This window comes from Neophocaena asiaeorientalis, unplaced genomic scaffold (genome assembly GCF_003031525.2).
Source record: "Neophocaena asiaeorientalis asiaeorientalis breed wild unplaced genomic scaffold, Neophocaena_asiaeorientalis_V1.1 scaffold45, whole genome shotgun sequence".
In the NCBI taxonomy this organism is placed as follows: Eukaryota; Metazoa; Chordata; class Mammalia; order Artiodactyla; family Phocoenidae; genus Neophocaena; species Neophocaena asiaeorientalis.
This window is the reverse complement of record NW_020174642.1, coordinates 7968281-7986517: the sequence shown is the minus strand read 5'-3', so window position 1 is coordinate 7986517 and position 18237 is coordinate 7968281. Positions and strand designations below refer to the sequence as shown.

The 18237-nt window shown below is 47.6% G+C and overlaps 1 non-coding gene across 1 annotated transcript; it reads right to left on the bottom strand.

Annotated features, from left to right (window-relative positions):
• Positions 1-9155: 9155 nt before the first annotated feature.
• On the bottom strand, positions 9156-9262 carry LOC112408704 (U6 spliceosomal RNA). Its single transcript, XR_003004989.1, has one exon. It is a non-coding gene; the product is annotated as a U6 spliceosomal RNA (small nuclear RNA).
• Between the last annotated feature and the right edge of the window lie 8975 nt (positions 9263-18237).

Genomic DNA, 18237 nt, shown 5'->3' with positions numbered 1-18237 from the left:
GCAACACCGCGGACTCTTTGTTTACTAGAGCCCTACCAACTTCCTTTACCCCTATATAAAAGCGTTCTCCTTCCCTACCTGTGCAGGGAATTTGAAGGTAGCTCACCATGGTTGCAGACCCTAAATTGCAATTCTCTGCTGATCCCAAATAAACCCATCTTTGCTGCAGAAATATCTGGCAGTCTATTTGTTTTAGGTCAACAGTACGTACATATATACATACAGCGGAAGCAACTGAACGAGAAATTTGTTACATATAGTATGGTTGAGCACTGGTGGCGTAAACACAGCCTGAAGGGGTTAGTGCACCACGGATAGCCGGGAGGGAGTCCGGGGAAAAGTCTGGACCTGCCGAAGAGGCAAGAGACTTTTTCTTCCCTCTTTGTTTCCCGGTGCGCGAGGAGAGGGGATTCAGAGCACTGCTTAATGGAGCTCCAGAGACAGGCGCGAGCCACGGCTAAAAGCGCGGACCCCAGAGACGGGCATGAGACGCTAAGGCTCCTGCTGCCGCCACCAAGAAGCCTGTGTGCGAGCATCGGTCACTCTCCACACCTCCCTTCCGGGGAGCCTGTGCAGCCCGCCACGGCCAGGGTCCCGGGATCCAGGGACAACTTCCCCGGGAGAACGCACGGCGCGCCTCAGGCTGGTGCAACGTCATGCCGGCCTCTGCAGCCGCAGGCTCGCCCCGGACACCGTACCCCTCCCTCCCCCCAGCCTGAGTGAGTCAGAACCCCCGAATCAGCTGCTCCTTTAACCCCGTCCTGTCTGAGAGAAGAACAGAGGCCCTCCTGCGACCTACATGCAGAGGCGGGTCCAAATCCAAAGCTGAACCCCGGGAGCTGTGCGAACAAAGAAGAGAAAGGGAAATCTCTCCCAGCAGCCTCAGGAGCAGCGGATTAAATCTCCACAATCAACTTGATGAACCCTGCATCTGTGGAATACATGAATAGACAACGAATCAGCCCAAATTGAGGAGGTGGACTTTGAGAGCAAGATTTATTAATTTTTCCCCTTTTCCTCTTCTTGTGTGTATGTGTATGCTTCTGTGAGAGATTTTGTCTGTATAGCTTTGCTTTCACCATTTGTCCTAGGGTTCTATCCGTCCGGTTTTTTTGTTTTGTTTTGTTTTACTTTTAAAAAAATTTTTTCTTAATAATTATTTTTTTATTTTAATAACTTTATTTTATTTTTCCTTATTAGCTCGGTGCTTTGTGACCCCCTGGATGGGTGGGACAGGGAGGGTGGGAGGGAGGGAGACGCAAGAGGGAAGAGATATGGGAACATATGTATATGTATAACTGATTCACTTTGTTATAAAGCAGAAACCAACACACCATTGTAAAGCAATTATACTCCAATAAAGATGTAAAAAGATAAATAAATAAATCAAACTCTTGGAAAGAAAAAGGAAAAAATATATAGTATGGTTATAATTTAACTAAAGAATGGGAAATCCTTTAATGGAATTCTATAAAATCGTTGAGAACCAAGTTGCAGAAGAACGTCATGTGACAATTACACTCTATATTATTAAGTGATAAAAGAATGACAGAAAAAAAATTTGCAATGTAATTGTAATTTTTTGTAAAATGTGTAAGCCTGTGAGTGTTTATGGGTGTTTGTGTGTGTTAGAGAAATAGAGAGAGGCAGACCATCAATCGGGTGGCTTAAACAATAGACATTTATTTTTCACAGTTTTGGACGTGGAAAGTCTGACCTGTTGTGGAGGTGCGGTGGGTGGAGGGATTGCCTCCCCTGGGCCCAGCGCTGTGTCGGGGGCAGTTTCTACAGTCTCATTTAACCGGCCCTACAGTCCTGAGAGGTGGTATCATACACATTTTAGAGATTAAAACAGAGGCTCTAGACATTGCATTGCCAAGAGCCATGCCATCGGTAAGCCAGGAGCTCTGCTTCTGTCTCTGACACCAAAGTCTGCCCGTTCTTTTCCTGCTCTGCTGAGCTGTCTTTTTATTAGGATATTTATGAGAAAGTTTATAAGGGGCTTTGCTCATCTAACCCCTCATTCAGAAAACTGTCCTTATCATGAAAGATGTGATTTCGGATGTCTGTCTCTACAGCGTACATTACCGCCTCTTGCAGTTCAATCCATCAGCCACTTTATACTAAGATTTCTCTCTGTTAGGGCAACTATTGCCTGTTTGTTTTGTTTTGAAGCATCTTTTTTTAACAGATATAATTGACATATATTTGTTTCAGGTATATAACATAATGACTCAATATATGTATCTATTATAAAACTATTACTACAATAAGGCTAGTTAACATCCATCACCTCACAGTTAACAAAAATTGTTCTTCTTGTGATGAGAACTTTTAAGATTTACCCTCTTAGCAACTTTCAAATATGCAACATGGTACTATTAACTATAGTCCCCATGCTATAGTCCCCAGGACTTATTTATCTTATAACTGAAATTTTGTACATTTTGACCCCCTTTCCCCATTGCATCCTTCACCCAACCCCACCTCAGACAACCACCAACCTCTTCTCTGTATCTATAGCTCAAGGGGGTTTTTTGTTTTGTTTTTTTGGATTCCACATGGATTTTTTGTTGTTGTTAAATAAACTTTTTCTTTCAGAGTAGTTTTAGATTTACAGAAAAATCCCCAGGATAGTACAGGGAGTTCCCAGGTACCCCCTCCTCCAGCTTCCCTGCTTATTAACACCCTACAGGAGTAGGTACCCGTGTCACAGTTAACAACTCAAAATTGATTTATTCTAATTAACTGAAGTCCATACTTCATTCAGATCTCCTGTTTTCCCTGAATCCTTTTTTTCCTTTCCTGAGCCCCACCCAGGATCCACCATGACACTCAGTCATCATGTCTCTTTGGGCCCCTCTTGGCTGTGACAGCTTCTCAGACTTCCTTTGTTTTTGATGACCTTGACAGTTGTGAGACCTACCGGACAGATACTCTGCCGAATGCCCTTCAGTTGCGATTTGTTTGATGGTCCTCATGTACCACACAGATGTAGGGTGTTAATTACAGGGGAAACTGAGTATGGTGTATATAGAAACCCTCTGGACTGTACTCAATTCTTCTGTAAATCTAAAACAATTCTAAAATTTAAAGTTCATTTTAAAAAGCCTAAGACAAGAAAATGGTCAGTTGAAAACTATATCATCAAGATACCATCTTCAGGGCTTCCCTGGTGGCGCAGTGGTTGGGAGTCCGCCTGCCGATGCAGGGGACACGGGTTCGTGCCCCGGTCCGGGAAGATCCCACGTGCCGCGGAGCGGCTGGGCCCGTGAGCCATGGCCGCTGAGCCTGCGCGTCCGGAGCCTGTGCTCCGCAACTGGAGAGGCCACGGCAGTGAGAGGCCCACGTGCCGCAAAGAAAAAGAAAAAAAAAGACACCATCTTCAAAATGTCAAATGGCCGAAGATTGCTCTGTGATTATTAGTACAATGCTCAGCTCTGGGTGTTGGTGTGCTGGTGGGAACAATGCTTCCGTCGGCCTCACCGGCTCTCAAGGCCGGAGCACGCGAGGACTTACTGCGTGGCAGAAAAAACCACATTAATACCAAACCAGATGGGTAGCTCAGTGTATTCTATGTGCTATATTTGTAGGAACATATTTTAGGGACTAATGACATTTATCGCACAGCGCAGTATGCAGTGAGCCTGTGGGTATTATATACACAGGAGATGCATGTGTATTTCCTGTCTGTTTCTTCTATTTCCCCGTATCAGTTAAGCTCATCCGTTAGCAGCCTGATCATGACCTGGAAGAGAATTAGGTCAGGCTGGCCCTCAGCCAGGCCAAACTGCAGGCAGGGAGAGCCTGGGGTCTCCTTCTGTGCCTACACTGGCCCAGGTGAAGCCTCGAAAAGGTGAAGTGACCTCAAGAATTTTGTCATTTACAGTACAGGTGGTCCCGATACCCATCCATTTACTCAACACATGTAGAGCACCTATGGCCTGTCAGGGCCTGTTTTTCGTGCAACAGGGACATAAAGCAAACATGGTTTCCTCCCTCATGGAGCTTACAGTAAGGTGGAGGAGAAAGGCACATCTCATGGGGCTTCTCTGGTGGCGCAGTGGCTGAGCGTCCGCCTGCCGATGCAGGGGACACAGGTTCGTGCCCCGGTCTGGGAAGATCCCACATGCCGCGGAGCGGCTGGGCCCGCGAGCCATGGCCGCTGAGCCTGCGCGTCCGGAGCCTGTGCTCCGCAACGCGAGAGGCCACAACAGTGAGAGGCCTGCATACCGCAAAAAAAAAAAAGAGATCTCACCAGTATAAGCCCGTGGTCTAACAGCGGTGAGGGGTGGAGAGTTAACAGTTTGACCCTCCGCTGAGGTGTTTGTATCAGGGAAGGTCGGGAGGGAGAATGGTCAGGGAAGAGGATGTCCGGACCTGAATAATGCTTCCCCACTGGGAGAATCCCAGGCACTGTGACAGGTACTAACGGAAGATGTGTAGGCGGGAGGGGCAGGTGGCCTTCCAATACCCCTCAGGTCACCCCCGCAGGCCTCGGCTCGTCTACCCACCCCACGGCTGGGCGGGGTCCCCATGAGCTTGTCCAGGGACTCAGGGGTCTGCAGGTGCCTCGGCTCCCTGAGGACACAGCACTGGCTGATCCGACGGCACACATTGGGGGGCTGCCGATTGGCTTTGAACGTGTACTCATCCAACTTTGTTTCGACTGTCAGTGTCAGAAATCCAAGGTGTGTCATCTGAACAAAAATGAGCTATTTATTATAAGGACCCAGAGTGGTTCACAGACGTCATGGACAGAACCGGGTCTGGGCTTCAGGCCCAGCGGATCCCGACACCTGTATGCCTTCCCGCTTCCCTTCCCCTCTCCTCCCCTTCCCCGTGTGTGGGTGAAGCTCAGCTCCTGCTGCTGCCCTTTCATCAAAAGCCACGGTCCATCGGCATTGCCCTCCAGCCCTGGAAAAAGACTGACTGTATCCTGCAGGTCTCACATCCATAACTCCAGGGTGGAATGCTCATTGATCCGTCTTAGTTGGTGTCCAGCTCCAGGCCAGTCCACTGTGGCCAGATGAGCAAGGTCACAAGAGGAAATGGCACTTCACATGGTCCATTGCAGGGCAGTGGGGCCATGGGGGACCAAGCCAACGCTGTGTCCACTACTGCCAGCCTCCTATCCGCGGCAGGCTTGTCAGCCCACAGATGTAAGTCTCCTGTTCTCTGACTTACGTGGCTTCTGATTCTGCTCATCTCAGTGGTCCTCCAAATCTCCCCAGGGGCCCACGGACGCTGCTGCTTCCCCCAGTCCAAGAGGACGTCATCTGCTCTGGGCACGATTTCGCCACTGGCCACACCTGGCCACTAGGTGGCGACAGACCTCCGCGTGCCGCACAGTCCCCCTGGTCACCCCATCCTCTGGGACACCAGACCCCAGAGTCCCACAGAGGCAACAGCCAGGAAGCCTGGAAGAGCAGGCCTGCCGCCCAGGCGGGAAGGTAACAGACCCCGTGGCTGCAGGGAAGGACTCAGGCAGGGAGCAGCCCCGGAGGCCAGAGCAGGAGCCCTCAGCTCAGGCTAGAGGGCAGCCTCCTTTGCGGTACTCTGACGCACCTCGTAGTGGACTCAGTATGGTCCTGAGGCCAAGATTCACTTATGGGGGAGAAGTCCCAGGGAAATCGGATGCAAAGAAACCTGCCTCTGGGTAAATGGAGATAACGCAGTGTTTCTCTGTATCTAATATGAGGGGGACCCCATGGGTGAGGGCTGTGATTCTTGGACCACGTGCTGGATGTCATTCGGGATGACGGTGTTGACAGCATCACACAGACGGGGAGGCTGAGGGGCTGCCGGGGAGGGCACGGAGCTTCCAGAACTGGAATACGATGCTCGTTGGGCAGCAGGGCTCCAGAACTGGGGGCTGGGAGGCCACCAGAAAGCCAGGCCCGGGCTCCCGGCATTGTGGAGGCCTCAGGATCTCCCTCCCTCCCTCCTCTTCCCTTCCCCCTCCCTCCCCCTCCCTCCTCCTCTTTCTCCCTCCTTCCTCCCTCGTCCCCTTTCTCCCTTCCCCCTCCCTCCCTCCTGTCAGGGCCCTCCCAGCTCCAGGTTTCATATCCTCCTCAGGGGACCACCAGAGACTAGTGTCTTGAGTCCATTCTCTAGGTTCCTGTGGGATGGACTCTGACCGTCCACCTTGCTCAGGTGTCCCCACTGCCACCTGTCGTCGTGGGCACACAGGGCTGGGCCACCAAGAACAAGAGTAGCTGCCAGGGCCTCATCTATGGGTTGGAGGGTAGGTTTCCTAAGAAGGGTTCGTGGATGAGAAGTTCCTCCCAACACACATTCTAGAAGTTGGTGACCCAGGCTTGGCCCTCCAGCCATGGCTGGGCTGCCCACCGACCTGGATCAGAGAAGCTGGCCCCTGCTGGAGGCCTTCGTGTGCCCCTCACAATGGTACCCTGCTGGGGAGTGAGCAGGGGCATTTCCTTTAAGAATTCTGCGTTCACAGCGCTGGACTCTGTACGTGACACTCCCACCCTCGCATCTGCTGCTCGGCACCCAAAGTTCCGAGCTGGCATCTCCATTTGTCCACGTGGAAATCTTCTCCAATCCTCTGGCACCTTCCGGGGCCTGGGTCTAGTTCTTGCTATGGCCCAACAGCACTTTCTGCCCCAAATTCTATGAAGGTCACTAAATTAAAACAAACTGTGGGGTTAATCATTACAGTCCATATCTTCATATACTACCCAATCCGGACCTACATATATAACTGAAGAGGAAAGACAATTAAATAACTCGGGATTCTGCCTCCCCACCCAAATGCGTCCTGCTTGGCCAGGAGTGGCTCGTGGTCACCAAAAGTAAGCCATGCAGTTAAGAGCCTGAGCTTCATTCTGAGCAGCAGTTGCTTTCAAATACCAGTTCATCCCCGCTGTCTACACTATCTTAAGTAAGTTACTGCACCTCTCCAAGCTGGGGTTGCCAGATTTAGGGGAAAATCAACAGGTAACAGTAACAACAACAGACCGTCCAGCTAAATTTGAAATCTCAAATAAACAACAAATAATATTTTAGTATAAATATGCCTCCAATATTGCATGGGATATACTTATACTAAAAATTATTTGTTGCTTACCTGAATATCTGGACTTATACTAAAAAATGATTTGTTGATTGTCTGTAATTAAATGGACATCTTATATGTCATCTGGAAAATCTGCAAGCCCCATGCCTTCAACAGCAAAATGAGAATAATTGAACTTACCCTTCATGAGGTTACTATGTGGATTTTATTAAATAATGCATGTAAAGCAATGCCCAATATATTAAAATTATTACTCTTGTATCTAGCATAGGTTTGCCTTTGACAGTCTTAGATTACGCCTGTTGCCCCTGGGAAATTATTAATAGTTTTCCTTTTTACATTCAAAACTATCCCAGTTTGTATAAATTATATGTTCATCACAGGTACAGGGGCCAAATGTTTATACCACATTACGTCAGTGTTTGTTGGAATGTTTTCCTTCATTTCAACCACCAGATGGCACTGCAGGGTGATAAGCCGAATGAGAAAGATGCACATAAAATTTTACCTTAATAACATCCCTGGGTCCGTTCCCTGCCCACCCAGCACACGCGCGCGCGCGCACACACACACATTTCATTTTAGTCGGTGTTGTTGGGTGACTCAGTGATTCTATGAATGCTCACCCTAAAGCTGGAACACAAAAAAAGAAAACTGTAAATAACACTAGTCATAAAACTCATGAATGATTATCCTCCGGCCATATTTTGTCCTTGAATAGAATAAAGTAGTATTTCTACTTTCATAATTCAGGCTAAAATTAGCCAGAACTTTCTTGGTATTCTACAAGAACATCTATTTTCTTATTTGCTTACAATGCATTGTTAGTATCTAGAACGGTACCAAGCATGATATGTGCTCAATGGAGAATGAATGAATGAATGAATGAATGCCAGGGCTGATTGTTAAGAAGATAAATATATGGACCCCCATAATTTGGACTGAAACTTTCTGGAAGCTGGAGTGATGTGACCCAGTTGAAAACAGAAGCACATATTTATTTACATTTAGAGAGAGGACTATGGCACCAGGGATTATCAACTCTATGTCTTAAGGGAGAATCAAATGCCCTTCTTGGAAAAAAGAGGTCAACTAGAATAAAAAGCTAACATTTTCCTCAGCTCAATTTTTTGCTTATTCTACCCTCAATAGGAAAATAAAGGGTTTTCTTTTCCCTTTATTGGAAAGGAAAGAAAGTCACATTCAAGAGAGATTTGAAGACCCAGCCTTCAAGTGCCAGCATACACCAAGCAAGGAACTGGTCAAAGATAAAAATATTTTTCCAGGCCAGTGCACCAAGAAAAACATTAAATAATTTCTTTTTCAGTTCTATTAATAAATAAGACACACACACCCCAAAAGCACCTCAAAACATGTCTGCCAGCAAAACAGAAGAAAAGAAGCATTTCAAACACTGAGTCCTATTGGCCTTTTGAAATTTAACAAAAATAAAATTTCACCTGATAACCAAATACGTATATTGTTAGTACAAAATAAATTCATGATCATAATAAAACACTCCCACATCACAGGGATATCCACAAAAACCTCCCAGTGGCAGCTGAGAGACAAAGCAGACAGAAGACGTACATTTCTTTTTTTTATTGAAGTATAGTTGATTTACAATGTTGTATTAATCTCTGCTGTAGAGCAAAGTGACTCATATATATATTCTTTTTCATATTCTTTTCCATTATGGTTTGTCACAGGATATTGAATATAGTTCCCTGTGCTCTACAGTAGGACCTGTTGTTTATCCATTCCATATATACTAGTTTGCATCTGCTAATCCCCAAATCCCAATCCGTCCCACCCCCACCTCTTGGCAACCACAAGTCTGTTCTCTATGTCTGTGAGTCTGTTTCTGTTTTGTAGATACGTTCCTTTGTGTCGTATCTTAGATTCCACACATAAGTGATGTCGTATGGTGTTTGTCTCTCTCTTTCTGACTTACTTCACTTAGTATGATCATCTCTAGGTCCATCCGTGTTGCTGCAAATGGCATTATTTCATTCTTTTTAATGGCTGAGTAATAGTCCATTGTGTGTGTATATGTGTGTGTGTGTGTGTGTGTGTACCACATCTTCTTTATCCATTTATCTGTCAATGGACATTTAAAAACATGGAACACTTCCCAAATTTGCATGTCATCCTTGCACAGGGTCCCCAATAATCTTCTCTGTATCATTACAATTTTAGTATGTGTGCTGCCGAAGTGAGCATGGAAGACACACTTTCAACGGCAGTGTCGGCGTTGATGCTGTCCAGTCCTGACGATGCCTGAAGCACAGCTTTTACGAGAAAATGAATATCTAGGGTTATCATCAAGACAGAAAGTTCTTCATGAGAAAGGATTGTTTAGGGCTAATGACACCTTCCCCCACCTGAATCTGTCCTTTATAAGAAACCTTGCCTCACCCCATCCTCCCAGCTCTCAGCAATAACATTTCAACAAAACGATCTGGGGTCCAAATGAAAATGAACCCCATTGAAAGCCTACGTGGCAAATCCCGGAGGAAACAGGATGGGTTTCTTAGCCAACATGTCCATAGCTAGTGGTTATGAACACACGTCTGGGGACTAGACTGGGCTGCATCTTATCATATTCAAGGGTTTTGGCTGTAAACAGCATCTAACTCCGGGTTGCAAGCAAAATTCAGGGGAAAGTTGGGCAACTCAAGGAATAGATGGAGCTGAGAACAGTGTTTGGAAGCAGGACCAGATCCTGGGTGTCTACACAGCAGGACCTCTCAACCTCTCAACCACTGATAGTTCAGGGCCCATCAGTGGGATGAACGTGCTCCCATCACCTTTTTCCATCTGGAGATGATTCCCCTCAAAATTCAAGTCCCAGAGAAAGTCTGCATGGCTGAGTTTGGGTCATGTGCCTACCCCTTGGCTGGAGCTGGCAGAGCACCTTGATTGATGGACACCCCCAGGGCAACACACATCAGGGAGAAGTACTTTTCCAAGAGGAGATTCGATGTTTTTAACAAGTAGGAATGGATGCTGTGTAGGCAAAATGTCCACAAATGCCCATTGTGCCGAATTGGAGGAACCACTTCCTCTCTCTCCCCAGAGGCCTGCCTGACCCTGGAGCAGACATTCCCAGCCTCTTGGAACCTCTGTGGCCAGGTCCACTACTCTGTCTGCGCCTCACACCTTGTTCCTTCAAGAAGAGGAGGGAGTTAGGGAGAGAGGAGTGGGGACAGCTAGAGCCCTCCTGGCCCTGCCCCATCAGGACACGCTTGCAGGTGCCCTGATCCAGGCACCCGTGTGCTCTACCTACCCCGGTCCTCCCTGTGGGAAGCTGGCCTGGTCTGGGCTCAGGCACACCTGGGGGCTCCTGAACTCTTTTCTGGGGAGTAGGTTCTGGGCTTTGTGACTTTCAGGACACAGGTGGACAGGCTCCTTTCTGAGACGGGCTGGGGACATGTTGCCTGGCACACCTGAGCCTTCCCCAAAGCAGGCCTGTAGCAGATGCTGAGGGAGACCCTCAGATGTCCCTCCGGCTTCCAGGAGTGTCACCTGCATGGCTCACACTTTACTGTGTATCCAGGAATGATCCTCAGCCAAAGCGAGCTTCCTTGCCCAAGGTTTCACTCCCCTCCCAAGGGCAACCTGTATCCAAAGACCCATGGTGTGGGAAGACAACAGCCAGCCCAGCCCCAGGCCTCAATTTGGAACACTGTGAAGGGCCGTCCCCTCTTCACAGAACCACGGGGCTGGCCGAGGTCTCTGTTACCATCACATTCCTGCTGCTCCGTTTCCTGCTTGACTCCCCGCCAAGGACAGGTCCTGACAGCACCTCCCCACCCCAGTGAAGCTCCGCACACACGCCTCCATCTCTGTGTCCTGCTGAGGACAGTCTGGGCAATACTGGACCAAAGAAGCGGACTCTAAAATGGGAGTAGGTAGTTGGACCATCCACCATCTGGATGGCCATGGACTTCAGGCTGATGATGAGCAACGATGGACAATTCCTGGAACAGTTCAACGTACTCAGATGGTTCAGCCCAAGTGCAATCATGACGCCCCCACAGACGATGGATGGGATAAGATCCCCTTGGAAGGGGGCACCAAGAGGTTCGGGATGGGGCAACATGAGGACTGTGGGCTCAGAGGCTGCGGCCGGGCACTGTCAGAGAGCTGGCAAAACACAGCGAAAGCCTGACGTGGCTCAGTCATCAACTTAAGGCAAAGGTGGATTGGGAGTTTGGGCCTAGCAGATGTAAGCTATTACATAGAGAATGGATCAACGACAAGGGCCTACCATAGAGCACAGAGAACTCTATTCAATATCCTGTGATAACCCATAATGGAAAAGAATATATATATGTATGGCTGAATCATTTTGCTGTACACCACAAACTAACACAACGCTGTAAATCAACTATACTTGAATTTTTTTAAAAAGAGGAAATAAAAGACAAAGGTGAAAGCCATAGGACCTCCTTGGCCGTGTGTAGAGAGACTCACGGAGGGTTGAACCAGCTGAGGCTCCGGCCCAGGACTTAAGTGTAAGGATAGCAAACCTGCAGGGGAGCTTGACTCCACCCCCCGCAAGCCTGGTATAACAAAGTGAGGGCCCTGATGGGAAAGGACAGAGACTCAAACACTCCAGATGGCGACAGCTGAGTCAATACGCAAATCCTAAACCCTCTGGGTCTATATAAGTAGCCAACTCTTCTCTGATGAATGCATCTCCACCCCAACTTTGCTTGACGACAACGCAGAGTCCCCTGCCTTGTAAGAAAACATGCGTCCCCCACCCTTTCCCCAGGACCTACTGCAAACTCACCATCCCGCCAGCAACCTGGGTTTACTTGCAACATAACCCAGCCAGGGAAGGGTTGGGTCGGCCAGGGGAGAGAGGGGCTCTGCCCCACTGGAGCTGCAGGACCCAGCGGACATGCACCAGCCAGAGCTGGGGGAACATGTCGGGGGGTTTGTCCAGAGGAGTGACCATACCACCTGTGTTCTTGGGAACCATCTGAAGACAATGGTGAGAAATCCTCAGGTGAGAAGCCACCAGCACTGTTGGGAAGCTAGGGGCTGGCTGACCACAGGGTGCTGTGGCAGGACCAGGCTCCCTGATAGCAGTGGGAGGAGGGAATCCACAAAGTACAGAGGCCTGGGGGCAGCATTTCCCCAACAGCAGCCACAAGGATGTGATTACTGTGATGGGAAGCATGACTGGAAGGGCTCACCCCTCAGAGAGTCCTGGACATGGAAACTAGGACAGAGTTCCGAGGAACAAGACAGAGAGGCAGCCAGTGGGGTATGGCCCCATCTCTACATTCAACCAAAATCAAGGATGGCTGGTGGGGATGCTGAGGGCAATAAGTCCCAACCCCTGCCCACTTTCTGTACTTGAGCCACTTCTCAGGGCTGAAGCCCATTGACTAAAGAAGACGCTGGATTCTCAGGAGGAAGGGCCCTCAGCACCACAGCAAATGCAACTGGTAATGATTCCCCAGTCGTTCCCCAAAGGGATCCACAGCCACTAACAGAAAGGAGACACACACAGTTTGAGGGCTGCTATACACGGTGGTTGACACTCAGGGATCTGAAGCATCACCAGGGTGCCCCTGTTGGAGTGGGGGCACATTGGGGCTGATAATAAAGCCAGACCTGGCCCGGGCCTGGCAGGTGCACAGACTCACCCAGTGGCCGTCTCCCCATCCTCCATGTATCAATATAACTGGAATGGACAGACTTGGTAGTTGGAAGAACCCACATATTACGGGTTGAATTGTGTCCCCCAAAACTCACATTTTGAAGTCATAATCCCCAGTACCTCAGAATGTTCCCTGATTAGGAAATGATGGTTGCACATGTAATCAGTTAAGGTCATTAGGACAGGCCCTAATCTAATATGACTGGTGTCCTTATAAAAAAGAGAAATTTGGACACAGGGACACACTTAGGGAGAACACCATGGGAATATGGAAGCAGAAATTGGAGTGCTGCTTCTACAAGCCAAGGAAAGCCAAAGATTTCCACAAAACCACCAGAAGCTAAGAGAGGGGGAGGGGATAGATTCTCCCTCACATCCTCGGAGGGAACCAGCCCTGCCCACATCTTCATGATGGACTTCTGGCCTCCAGAGCTGTGAGAAAATTAATATCTGTTGTTTAAACTAACCCACTGGTGGTATTTTGTTGTGGTAGCCCTAGGACTCTGCTCTACCACGTATGGATTCCTTGGCCTAAGTGGTAAGAGCTATCACAGTGGAAAAGCCAAGCAGAAACTCATGTAATTGGCTTCAGGACAAGAGACTAAATAAAAAACAATATTTCCCAGAGAAGTGAAAGAATCTTTAAAGACCAGTGCAGGGGGTGAAGGATTCTATCACCTCCTCTGTCTTGTTTATTAACTGGCCTCCTTCCAAGTCGTGGAGGTTCTGGAAGATAAACGTGAACTACTGCAAACTCAACCACACAGCAGCCTTGACAACAGCTGCTGTACCAGATGTGGTCTCTTTTCTAGAATCAATTCGCCTGGATGTGATATGCAGCCCTTGATTTGATGTACGTGTTATTTTTCATCTTTATCCGGGAAGAGGATTAGAAGCAGTTTACACATGAGATGGAGAACAGCATTTATTTATAGCTCTGCCCCAGGGTTGCATTAATTCTCCTTCCCCCTGTCATAATTTAATCCGAAAAGGCCTGGGCCTTCTGGAGTTTTCCCAGAACATCACGTTTGTCCACTCTATAGATGACGTGGTAAGTAGAATGAATGAACAAAAGTGGCAAGTACGCTGGAGATTTCTGAAAGATAGAAGTGCTCCAGAAGGTGGGAGAAATTGCTGTAAAAATTCAGGATATTCAGTAAATTTTTAAGGGCCCAATGGGCCAGGGCTTGCTGGGACATCCCCTTTAAAGTAAAGGATGAATTATTGCATTTTTATCTCCCACCTCTAAGAAGGAAGCACAGCTTGGTTCTCTGCTTTCTGGAAGTAACATATTTCAAACTTCAGAAGATTACCAAACACATTTACATTTACTGTGTGGCATGGAAGGTGCCAGCTCTCAGGGACACTGAGAAAAGGAAAGGGCACCACAGTAGGTCCAGGCTGTGGTGTAAGTGTGCCTGCTGCTTGGCCATGCAGCCTGGTAGACCCTGTGTGTCTGTGGTGGCCACTGAAGACAAACCCCAGCAGGAGAATCACAATGTAGACCCCTAAGATTCTAGAGCAAGCCCGTGCCGACTGCAGCAGAGAAATACACAGTATTTGAAAAGAAAAGCATTTGTCCTGCTGCTGGATCCTGATTGAGACTGATTACCTGACCATGAACACCAAATGACCATGTAGCCATCACTGCCCATCTTGACCTACACACTCACAAGCAAATAATTCTTACAATGGAAGTGAAGTCTACAGATGAGGCACCAGCAGGGCCAGAAAGTAAGCTGCGCCTGCAGGTGGCCTAGAGATTCATGTCATTTACCACTGTTACACCAGTGGATGGAGACCTCTGGTGGAGACCTAGAAGAAGCAGGGTTGTAGATCAGAGACTGGATGCTATGGACTGAATTGTGTCTCCACCCCCTCCCCCTTCCAAAATGTATATGTTGAAGCCCTAACCTGCAATGTGATGGTAGTAGGAGATGGGCCTTCAGGGAGATAACTGGGGTTAGATGAGGTCATGACAGGTGGATCATCATGATGAGATTAGTGTCCTCACAAGAAGAGACCAGGGAGCTCTCTCTCTTTCTTTGTTATGTGAGGACACAGCAGAAGGTGACCATGTACAAGCAGGAAAGAGAGCTCAGAGCCCAACCACGCCTGCACCCTGACCTTGAACTTCCAGCCTTCAGAACTGTGAGAAATAAATACCTGCTGCTTACGCTCCTTCCCTCCCCCAGGCTATGGTACTGCGTCTTATCAGCCCCAGCAGACAAAGACACTGGAGGCCCAGGGAAAAGGGATGTGGATGGGCTTTTGGGAGTGGGCAGGGGGCATGCAGATGCCCGTGTCCATGACACTGTTCACTGAGGACCTCTGTGCCTCTACAACCAGTCGGACAGGATGACTGGTCTGGTGGTGTCCAGTGGCCTCTGTCCTCAGTCACCCGTTGCGCCTGCAGTGGCCCATGGGTGGAGTAGCCAAGATGGCAGGGGTGGAGGGAGGTTCTGCACGGCCCCCTCACCAAGGCTGATCTAGCTCCCACCTCTGCTGAGTGCCGGCTGCTGTTCACACCTGTGGCCACAGGACGAGGACTGTACATTACTACCTGCTAGAGAGGAGATAATAGACTAAGTTTTAGTTCATTGATGAGTCAGCTTGCTACGTGGTACACCCTGAAAACAGACTATTGATTCACTACAGTCGCTGAGCGCTCAGGGAGGGGGCCCTGAAAGTCATGGTGATGGAACTCCTCCCAGTGGGAAGAGCTTCAAACCTCTGTCATCCATTTGGAGCAGAAGTGGCCTGAGGTTAGAACATACATGGACTCGTGGGCAATGGTGAACTGCCTGGCTCACTGTTCAGTGGCTTGGAGGAAGGAAGTTTTGAAGGGACAAGGAGGTCTGTAGATGGTCCTCTGGGAATGAGCATTAGGCGTAAAGATCATTGTGTTGTATGTTAGCATCCACCAGAGAGTACTCACCATGCAACCAAGTAGATAAAATGACTCAGCCAACTGAGGTCAGTCCTCTCATTCATTGACCACACCAGTGCTTACACAATGGATGCATGAATAGAATAGCTATAGTGACAGGAAGGAGGCTATGCAAGAGCCCAGCAGCATGGGCTCCAACTCATCAAGGCTCATCTAGCTACTGCTATGGCTGAATGTCCAACCCTCAAACAATAGAGTGCCACCCTGAACTCTCAAAACGGTACCATCATTCAGAGACCAACCAGCTGTCCTGGAAGGGAATGACTCACCTTGATAGGCATTAACTCATATGCCAATGTGTGTTTACCTTTCCTGTCCACAGGGCTTCAGGCAGAACCACTAGCTGAAGGTTTACAGAATATTTGATCCACGAACATGGATCCCACGTAACATCTCATGGGCTCAGGGACTCACTTTACAGCAAAAAAGTTTGACAGTGGGCCAATGACCACAGTCACCGGTCCTATCACATACTGTACCACACCAAAGCTTCTGACCTGATAGCACAATGGAAGAATTCTTTGAAGACACAGGTAAAGCATCACCTTGGAGGTGGTACCCATCAAGGGTGGGCACTACCCTCCAGGACGTAGTAAGTCAACAACAAAACATGATCCTGCGTCCCCAGTAGGTATTACATATAAGTGTGGAAATCAAGTGTGGAAGTAACATTGGCCCTACTTATCATCACGTCCAATGACTCACTTGGGGGATGATGCTTCCCATCATTGAAATTCTGGACTCCACATATCCACTGATGGAGAGGAATTTTGCCCCAGGGTGATCATACCCAGAGTCTCACTGATACCTGCTTTCAGTGATTTAGCTAATGAGATTTGGGACTTTTGCTCTTATAAGACAGATGATAAGATTTTGGAGTTGAGTTGATGCTGTAATGATTTGAGAATCTGGGGGACTCTGGGACCGGGTGACTGTATTTTGCATGTAGGATGGGTACGAATCTTTGGGAGCCTGAGGCAGACTGTGGTAGACTGAACAGTGAATAGTCCCCCAAAGATGTCCATACTCTCAACCCCTGGCCGCCCAAGACAACAATTATTCTACTCTTGGTCATTGTAGGTGACTTTAGTCTTTTCTAAAATTCATATCAATGGAATCACACAGTATTAATGCTTTTGTGTCTGGCTCCCTTTTCTCAGCATCATATTTTTGAGATTTATCCATGGTGCATGTATCTGTAGTCTGTTCCTTTTATACTGTTGAGTACTGTTATGTTGTGTGAATATATCAACATTTATTTATCCATTTTCCTATTGGTGGACATTTGGGTTACTTCTAGTTTGGGCTACTCTAAATTCAAATCTTCCATGAATATTCATGTCCAAGTCTTTGTATGGGCAGATAAATGCTATTTTTAAACTTGGGAAACTGAACAACAGAAGTGAATTAATTAGCAAGTGATCCACACTTAAGTTGGAATCACATGGAAAGACTTTACATCTTGGACTTCCCTGGTGGTGCAGTGGTTAAGAATCTGCCTGCCAATGCAGGGGACATAGGTTCAAGCCCTGGTCTTGGAAGATCCCACATGCAGCGCAGCAACTAAGCCCATGAGCCACAACTACTGAAGCCTGTGTGCCTAGAGCCTGTGCTCCACAACAAAGAGAAGCCACCGCAGTGCGAAGCCTGCACACCACAACGAAGAGTAGCCCTCGCTCACCACAACTAGAGAAAGCCCGTGCGCAGCAAAGAAGACTCAAAGCAGCCAAAAATAAATAAATAAATTTATAGATATATATAAAGACTGTACATCTTGTTTACAGTTAAAAACTAATATAACTCCTACAGGATATAATTAGTGTTTCTGTAACTATCCTCTGAAGTATACTCAAAGTTCTCATTTGCACAATTTGGGTGCAGTCATGTCAATCTGAATATTCTCAATTATAATAGAATAACGTTTTAAAAAATCTTGCTTTTATGATTTCTAGGTTTATAAAATAACTAAATTATTTGCCTCCCAAGATGTTTCTAGGGAAAGACCCTGGGGTATTTATTTAAATTGTATTTACCTTTGACGTTTAATCACTTAAACATTCTCCCTGGGATCTTGATTGCACTGTTAATTTGCTTAGCAAACACTTGCTTCCAAGTATAACAGGAAACCTGAACTAAACAAAGAGAGGTATAAATAATCCCTGGTTAATGAGACCCAATTAATGAAATTGTAACTTCAGGTGACATAATTGGGATCTCACCAGCTCAGCCCAAGAGGAAGGGCAAGTCGCTATAGTCTGAGTGAGTGGGTGTGGTTGGGGAAGGTGAGGACCCACGTAGGGGAGGCTCCCTCCCCAGCATCACTAACAGCCAAGTCGGCCTTTGTCAATGCTGCGCGGCCAGCCTCTTTTAGTTCAGATACTTGCTAGTGGCAGAATCCCTTACGTGAACTTCAGCATAAGGAAATAGTATGTGAAATAACCAAAGGTAGAAATAATTCACAGCGATTTTGAACACATCAGATGAGCCTGGAATGGATGATTAAACATAACTGTCAGAAAAAATGGGTCTATTAAATTCTCTCCCCAAAGAAATTAGAGTGAAGATGGT